The 9656-nt window shown below is 38.3% G+C and overlaps 1 non-coding gene across 1 annotated transcript; it reads left to right on the plus strand.

Annotated features, from left to right (window-relative positions):
• The first annotated feature begins 4172 nt into the window (after positions 1-4172).
• TRNAE-CUC lies at positions 4173-4243 on the plus strand. The gene has a single exon. It is a non-coding gene; the product is annotated as a tRNA-Glu (tRNA).
• The last annotated feature ends 5413 nt before the right edge of the window (positions 4244-9656 follow it).

A 9656-nucleotide genomic window follows, 5' to 3' on the forward strand; every position in this document is an offset into this window, starting at 1 on the left:
AACAAAGGCCCATTGGAGTGTTTAAAAGTTCCAGCTCGATGCTGAATCAAAGCCTTTCTAGAGGCTGAAGCTGTGAACAGGATATCCCGTCAACAGGGAGATGAACTCTTCTGCAGCTCCCCTACGGAATCCTTGTAATTGACTTATCTGCTGTGCCAACCGTCCCCAGTTTCAATGGCCACAGTGGGCAGTATTCATTCAAAGTCATTAGTGAGGATTCTGTTAAATCTTGCTGAACTACATTTTGGAACTTGACCAGGAGCTAGCAGATTCTATAGCAGGGGTAAGGTAAAAAAAGACCCAGTGGATCCCACAACCAAAAGAAAGAGTTCTGAAAACAAAACAAAATCCAAACTTGGTTTTAAGAATGTGATAAAATCAAATATTTCCAGTCCCCTCCCTCATATTCATACGCCTTTCAGTGACTTTATTGTCCATGATAATCAGATTAGAAGATTGCTCAGAAACATAAACTTAGGAAGAATTATTAGCCTTACTTTGAACAGATGCAAAAACCTGAGATGAAGGGCTAAAACTTGTAGGCTATGTTTTGATTGCATGAAAATTATCTGCCCTGTATATTTTTAAATGCATCACAGTATTTTCCTTTCGACTGCCTTCCAATGACTGTCTCTCTTCTCCAAGGGATTATGTGAGGGCTAGCTGATTAGAAGTAAACAAGAATTACATACACTGAAAGTATACAGAGCAACAGATGAGTTGCATGAACAAATCTCATTATAAATGACAGAGAATAGAGGATGTCAGCCTCTACCACTGATTGCCCTGGTACTTGCCCAAAATGTTCTGTTCCTTAGTAACCATTATTATCCCAGTGCCTAAGCTAGTACTTAAGTAGGTCAAAATACCAGTTTATCAGCTAATCTTTCCTATCACACCTCCCACTGAACCTGAAATTAGGCCATGCTTCCAACTTGGGTTGATAAATTTGGATTTCTAACAAAACAACTACATTCTAATTCTCTCATTCTAGGGCACCTATGTAGCTCCATAATCTAGCTCTCAGTAGCCATCAATGTAGATCTGTGCCATCTCAAGTTCTGTTCTTTTGTTTCCTATCATCCATCTGTGATCATATTGTTGACCTGATGATGTTAGAGTTGCCCAACACTAGGTCTCACCCCATTTAGCATATTTTGCTCATATAGGCCACATTCACAGGACTAAATCCCAGTCCCACTCCTCCGAACTTTGAAGAGCTGCTATTTTTCTACTCCCAAGCCTCACTCCTAAATGTGGTCACTGCCTGGATTTCCAGATCCTCCTAGGCACCCCGAGGAGTTACAAATACAAAGATCACTGAATTACATGCTCCCTCACAATCTCTTAGCACTTCAATACCCTGGGGGGAATTTAGGCTTATGAAATGAACTATTTTTAACAAACTGGTTCTGATAAGTTATACTTCTTATACACTGTACAAAAAGACACAGAAGAATATAAAAATCACCAGAAATCCGACCAATAGAGATGTGAACCTTCTTCTAGACATTCCTCTTCATGCACGCATACACACATTTCATGTATTTTTCTATAAACTGGAAAATGCAAATACTTAAATACTGCTTTTTTCCTCAAACACATGACACGGATCTCTTCCTTAGCAATAAATAAGGAGATATATAATCATTTTAATTGCTGTAAAATATTTCATTATTTATCTATATTATAGAACACTTAGCCAGCTTCCTATTAATGGGCATTATATTCTATCTTTCATATTAACAAGAATATCTTTTTTTTTAAATTATTTTTCTTATTTTTATTTTTTCATTTATTTATATTAGTTGGAGGCTAATTACTTTACAATATTGTAGTGGTTTTTGCCATACATTGGTATGAATCAGCCATGGATTTCCATGTGCTCCCCATCCTGAACCCCCTCCCCCCTCCCTCCCCGTCATATTAACAAGAATATCTTAATGTTCCCTTTCTTGTCATTTGTGCCAATATCTCCTTGAAATAAATTTCCATAAGTAGAATGTGGATGTCAATGTATATTTACATTTTATAATTTGAAACATATTGCCAAGCTACATTCTTAAAGGTTTGTGCCAATTCACACTTCGGAAATTACATCATCTACCTATACTCTCATTATATTTGAGCGCTTTTTTTTTTCTGAACATGTTTAATCTTTGCCAATCTGATAGGTGAGTTTTATGTTCATTAACTTTCCTTTGATTATCAGTGAGGTTGAAAATCTTTATATATATTCATTGGCTATTAGTATTTCTCCATTTGTGACTTGTCCATGTTTATTATCATTCTTTTTTATTTTTATAGACTTTTCATGCATTGGTTAATGGTCCTTTGTATATTAGAAATATCGCCCCTTGTTTTACCTACCGTGCTGCAAATATTTTTCCAGTGTGGTATTTCAATCTTCGATTAATGGCTCTTAGTCACATAAATGATTTTTTTTAATTATTAAAAATTTCAAACATCCAGAAAAGAGAAAGAGACAAATATAAGTGAACCCCATGTGCTTATTGTCAGTTTCAATATTAATTAATTCACAATCTTGTTTCTGTTTTAAACTCCTCCTTCTGCCAATCCTGTACTCTTTTGTAGCAAATTCAAAATATCATATTATTTAATTTACCAATAATTTAGTCTGCACTTCTAAAAGATAAAGGTCTTCAGAGGGTTTGTATTAATATCATCAAATTTCTCGTACCTTCATTTATGGTTTTCTTGTTATTGTGATCTACTCAAGTCATTCTCATGGCCAAATTATTTCTTTAATGTATTTATGACTTCACAGATTTTTCATCTGACTACTTTCTACAGAGATGTGAACAAATACAGAATTCTAATCCAATATCATCAGGCAGCTCAGTTTTATCAATAGTGGAAACACTACTGAGTCTGTGGCTTTCAGTGGAAGTGATAGATGTCCTATTCTGTCCCTTGAGCATGATTTGCAAATTTTCCACTTAGTGTGATTGAGATAACTACCTATCATGGCATTCATTTATTTTTTTATGTGTAATCACTGAACTTGATAAGTCTTTCATTCTTATTTAATCTGTTTATACTTATGATGTGTGCTACCAGGAGGATGGGAGTTCTTTGATGATTGACTGGTTGGAACTGTCAGTCTACCATCATTGTTCTGTCGCTAAGTCATGTCTGACTCTTTGCAACCCCATGGGCTGCAGCACTCCAGGCTTCCTTGTCCTTTACTATCTCCTGGAGCTGGCTCAGACTCATGTCCACTGCGTCCATGATGCCATTCAGACAGGGTATGTATATGGCTAATTGAGAATGTATAATAATTAATGGTCTCTTATGATAAAATATGTTAATATTTTAAATAAAACAAAAGAAAATTTTCATCCATTAGTCACATATGTTAAGAAGCAGAAGTTTTGCACATTCAAAATAGCAATTATTCAGTCCAGGGAATAAAGGAGAAATAAAAGAACAGGGAATAATAAGTGTTTACTAAATATCATGAATTTGAAGTAATACTCATACATCTTACTAAAGCTATGGATCTCAGAATACATTCATCTTATTTTATACATAGTTGTTAAAACTGCACTAGCCTATCCCACATCACATCAGAAAAAAATAAAAAACTGATGGATCAGAATGGAAAGATAAATAAGAAGGTAATAACTTCAGAGAGGAGGTGATGAAGCCTGTCAATAAGAAGTACACACAAGAACTCAAAGAACTAAGGGATCTGAAGGCAAAGAGGCTCACACAGAGCTGTGAAGGCAGGCTTCATTGTTTCTTAACACTGCACAGTATTCCCAGAGATAACCCTGAGGCATGAAGGGAAAGCTACTGTATTTACCACAGTCTCTTTAAGAAAGCATGGAGTTAATTCATTTTTCATCATTTTCCATCAAATAATTATATTAAAGTGTATTTTTAACTTTATATTTAAGCCTTTTTGGTAAAATTTCATTTAAGCAGTTCATTACTTCATTAAGTTAAATAATGTCAGTATTAATTACTCACATTTAAAAATCATATCCAACTGGAATAAGATTCTAAATAACACACTCAGATATACTGCGTACTAGTTAAAAATAATTTTTAACCCAACCCTGATTCTGTTGCATCATTTCAGTAAAATTTGCTTGATCTCAGAACCCTTTTATCAAGAAGCCTCTCAGAAGTCAAATGTGGGGAATTCCCTGGTGGCCCAGTGGTTAGGACTCAGCACTCTCACTGCTGGGCCCAGGTTCAATCCCTGGTTGGGGAACTAAGATCCCGCAAGCCACATGGCATGGCCAAAAAACAGAAATTACAACATCATTTGAAGGTCAAGAGAATAGTAAAATATATCGAAGTAAAACATGTGAAAACTACAGGATAAACCAAACACTAGAATCAAATATCCTTAATTCTTGTGTTCTTGACCATGTAAGAGAAATGCTGCCCTGGTACTCTATATAAACTTTACAACTTCAAACAAGAGTTTAATAACCATCCATAACTCAAAAAATAGATTGAGATTACAAAAATATTCTACATAGTTTGAAATCGCAGAAACAAAATGAGTAACTGGTTCAACCCAGTGAGCATAAAATATACTCTGGAGAGAAAAGAACTAGGATTCTGTCAATAGGATATTCTTTCCTGCCTTTGCCTATATTAAACCAAAATTCCTGATTAAAAGTGGACAGTTTTTAGGTCAACCCTAGACTAATCAGTTTTTGGTCACCAGCAAGGAGGCATAGGCAGCGTGACATCTTACAAATATATATTTCTACTTTTTATTAAATGGATCAGATTATAAATTACTTTTAAACACTATCCTTGAAGGTCTGATTTCCAGATATTATTTGCTACTGGGAACATAAAACAAAGGCCCTGGATATTCTCCTCTCATTTTGTGAAGTTATAATTTCTATAGGTTCATGTTTCCATGGTCACATGTATGTAAGAACAATAATTGGCTAGGTCTCTGAATGGCTGCGTCAACTATTAGGCTAGTTCTCAATAAGGCTTGGCTTGAGTGACCACTGGGACCTTTCAGTGACCTGAGTCAACTTCCTGAATTCATCCATTCACTCAACAGATATTTTTGAGGGCCAACTACAAATCAGGCAATACAGAATATCAATCTACCAAACGAGTGACAAACCAGAGCCACTCACAGTTTTGGCAAAATAGTCCAACACCCTCAAGGCCACTATGTGTGCAGAATCTCATATGCCAAAACACTCAGCTGTGGCTGTTTTGTTCAGCTGTTCAGTCATTCAGTCGTGTCTGACTCTGTGGCCCCATGGACTGCAGCACACCAGGCTTCCCTGTCCTTCACCATCTCCTGGAGCTTGCTCAAATTCATGTCCATTGAGTTGGTGATGCCATCCAACCATCTTGTCCTCTGTCGTTCCCTTCTCCTCCTGCCTTCAATATTTCCCAGCATCAGGGTTTCATACTGAACCCCATGAAGAGTATGAAAAACACCCAGTGGTTTGATACAAATCTGCTGAGAGGAACTGAACTGTGTGGAAATACTGCACAGTGAAATACGCACATGGTGTGATTGCCCTCAAGAATCTCAAATCCAACGATGCTCTATGCATTGATTCAGAAGCATTTATGCTTACAAGAAACATAGAAGACAGGTATGAAATCTGATTCTGTTCCCAGATTCAATTCCTGACTTCATTTGAGGTCTACTGTCTCTAACATTACTACAAGTTGTTCACCTGGAGGTAAAGAATAATCCTACTTTGACCTGAAATATATTAAGGAACTATTGGACTTTGGTTTTTCTAAGAAAAATATTTTTTAAAACAGCTGATATGTATTTTATATATATGCTGACTTTCATTAAGCTATTGCCTTTGCTTGAGATTGTCATGCAGAATTTCTGAACTGGAAAAGATCATTCATATAACCTATCACAGTGATATTAGAACTGTTAAACACAGGTTCTACCATGAGGTGGAGGAAGATGGTGTACATGGGTGAGACCTGGAACCCCAGAGCCACCCTGCTTTAATATTTTATCTGTTTATAATCCCAGGAACATTTAAAGAAAGTGATATATGAATATCCTTTAAAGAGCTTGAAATCATTGAATTAGTCTAACTTCTTTGTGTTATGAAGATACCAAAACTCAGAGAGAAAGCTGACTTGCCAAAAATCACATAGTGGGTAGGTGACAGTACCTGGACTCAAATCAGTATCTCTCCACTTCTTGTTCAAGAATTGTCCAGTAGGCCATTTTGCCAGCTGGTCAGGTATTCAAATGGCCAAAGTACTAAGGTTATGACTGTATTCCAGCAGACTGTGGCATGATAGTTCCTGTCCTTTTTAGGACATTCATCAAGTTTTGTGATCTCCCTTCTCATTCCCTCTGGAGGGGAGAACATCTGACAGCATAATAATGACTCAGTTTTGCTCTAAGAAGGTATCACTACTACCAGGAAGACTTGTCTATAAAGATTCTATACTAAACAATGTGAGCACACCACAGCTGTGCTCCAGAATGGGGCCAGGAAGCATCAGGTTCTCTCCAGGATTGGGGGGAAGACAGAGGAGATGAAAGGAAAAGATGGAGGAGCATCAAAATTAAAGCACCTCTAGACACCCGTGTGAAGCAGAATCTGTTCAATGGAAAGGCAGACTGAAGAGAGAGCTAAAGGGCCATTTTCTACTGCCCTTTGGTCTCCAAGTGTGTTTGATACATAGTTCAAGGCTGTACTATACAACTTTCTAGATCAAAGACTTTCATGTGAATTTCATGATTTTATAATTATGTGACAAATGTTGACACCTACCTACCCCTAATCTTATAGGATGCAGAGAACAATTATGTAATAACAATTATTGTATTCACAGCTAATGATTAATAATAAATTTCGATAGTTAATGTGTCTTACTGAAGAGGTGTATCACCTTCTCAAACAGAAAAAAATGAAACAAAAACTGTTTTATATAAAAATGAAGATATTCAAGAGAGAACATTATAGCTAAGCCTATACAAAAAGGAAAGACCAGAGGATAATATAACAGACTCAAAATCGAGTCATTGTTTATATTTATTAGTCTGCTGAGAATTACTGATGTCTCCACTTTGTCAAATTTTTTGATAGGCAATAATTTTATCTGCGAGTGGACTACCCTTTGCTAATTCCAACCTCAGAGCCTCAGTCTTCCCAATCACTCAGGTAACATGTGTCTCTATCTGGATTCTTGAAACTAGGAAACATCCTGACTTGTGCCTTTCTCAGACTACTTTAACCAAGAACTTATTCTACCCTCTCTGTGGATTTTTTGACCAACTGATATATTGTTTTTGCTGAAAATCAAAATTTTGTCTTAACTGATTAATTAAAGCATAATACAACCAAAGTCAAGTGTGTAATATTCAGTTTTCCAAGGTGATTGCGTCTCACTTTGCATGTAGGACCCCATACATTTACTGCTTTGTGTCTCAAGGGCAACAGCAATAGTTACGAGGGTAGCTCTGGAATCACAGTGCTGAGTTCAGCTCCTAGCTCTGTCACTCACAAACTGTGTGATCTTGAATAAATCACTTAACATCCCTATGCTTCTGTTTTCTCATCCATAAAGTAGAGATAATAATAACAGTACTGACTTCTTCATAGGATTGTTGGAAAGCATGAATGAGATAATAGATGTATGCTGCTAAGAACAATGGTGGCACACAGAAAGTACTTAATAAATGTTGGCTATGATCAATTTTATGCTGTTATGCGGATAATGATAAAAATGAAAGAGGAGAGTGAAAAAATTGCCTTAAAACTCCAGTCCCAAAAAAAAAAAAAAACTCCAGTCCCATCACTTCATGGCAAATAGATGGGGAAACAATGGAAACAGTGAGAGACCTTATTTTGGGAGGCTCCAAAATCACTGCAGATGGTGACTGCAGCCATGAAATCAAAAGACACTTTCTCCTTGGAAGAAAAGCCTTAACCAATCTAGACAGCATATTAAAAAGTAGACACATTACTTTGCTGACAAAGGTTCATCTAGTCAAAGCTATGGTTTTTCCAGTAGTCATGTATGGATGTGAGAGTTGGACTATAAAGAAAGCTGAGTGCAGAAGAATTGATGCTTTTGAACTGTGGTGTTGGAGAAGACTCTTGAGAGTCCCTTGGACTGCAAGGAGATCCAACCAGTCCATCCTGAAGGAGATCAGTCCTGACTGTTCATCGGAAGGACTGATGCTGAAGCTGAAACTCCAATACTTTGGCCACCTGATGTGAAGAACGGACTCCTTAGAAAAGACCCTGATGCTGGGAAAGATTGAGGGCAGGAGGAGAAGGGGCCGACAGAGGATGAAATGGTTGGATGGCATCACCGACTCAATGGACATGACTTTGAGCAAGCTCTGGGAGTTGGTGATGGACAGGGAAGTCTGGAGTGCTGCAATCCATGGGGTCTCAAAAGGGTTGGGCACGACAGCAACTGAACTGAACTGATGTGAATCATGGGAGTAAACACTTTTCCTGATTCAAATCTCAATAGGAAATGTGAGCCATTCTTTCCTCTAGTTGATAGTTTGTGTAATATCCGCTGTCCCTCTTGAACATCCAGCACTGGGTCATGGCTTGTATCCCATAATTGCTGACTACCTTTGTCCCCTTCCCTGATAGCTCAGTTGGTAAAGAATTCACCTGCAATGCAAGAGACCTCAGTTCGACTCCTGGGTCAGGAAGATCCTCTGGAGAAGGGATAGGATACTCAGCCCAGTATTCTTGGGCTTCACTTGTGGCTCAGCTGGTAAAGAATCTGCCTGCAATGGGAGACCTGGGTTCAATCCCAGGGTTGGGAAGATCTGCTGGAGAAGGGAAAGGCTACCGACTCCAGTATTTTGGTCTGGAGAATTCCATGGACTATAGACCATGGGGTCGCAAAGAGTTGGACACGACTGAGTGACTTTCACTTACTTTGTCCCCTTCTAATTCTGTCATTTTCTCTCTCCCATCACTCTCATTGTCATTATCATCTTCATCATCATCAGTATTGAGTACAGTGCTAAAGACCAAAGTCAGAAAATTCAATTCACTGAAAATTCAAGAAGCTGCAACTTAAGAGGCAGTAGATGAGACACGGGATAAAGCAAAGAGTGAGATGCACATACTGCCTGGAGAGATCCATGGTCTCCAGCATGGGAGACACAGTAGAGTCTTGTTAATTCTGACGCAAGATTACTACGCTCCACAGGGACTCACAATCATCAATTATTCTTCCTGTCATGCGGTCTGGAGCTCAGAAGTTCTGAGCCCAGGGGTGAGGATCAGAAGTCAGCGGCACAGAAGTGAGTCTAATTACAACCCTGACACTCATCCGACCCCAGTCACGATCACCAAGATGGGGACAGTTTCAACAGACACTCCATCAGGATCCCAGAAGAACAAGAGGCCTGAGATACTGTGATGCCAAGGACCAAGTGATTGGCCTTCAAATATCCAAAGGAAACAGTGCAATAGTACCCTTTCTTTAGGGTCCTCATTGCCTCCTGCTCAGCAGAGGCTGTGCTGGAGGCTTGGGACAGAATGAAAGGATTGGATGTGATGCTGTGGGTCATAACCAGATTCCTAAGAAGTGAGCCAGAGTTTTGGCTGAGACCCAACCCCTGCCAGTGGAATTCAAAGACTAGTGATTAAGAAATGCTTTCTTGGCCTATTCAA

Source organism: Cervus canadensis, chromosome 30 (genome assembly GCF_019320065.1).
Source record: "Cervus canadensis isolate Bull #8, Minnesota chromosome 30, ASM1932006v1, whole genome shotgun sequence".
NCBI classification, from domain to species: domain Eukaryota; kingdom Metazoa; phylum Chordata; class Mammalia; order Artiodactyla; family Cervidae; genus Cervus; species Cervus canadensis.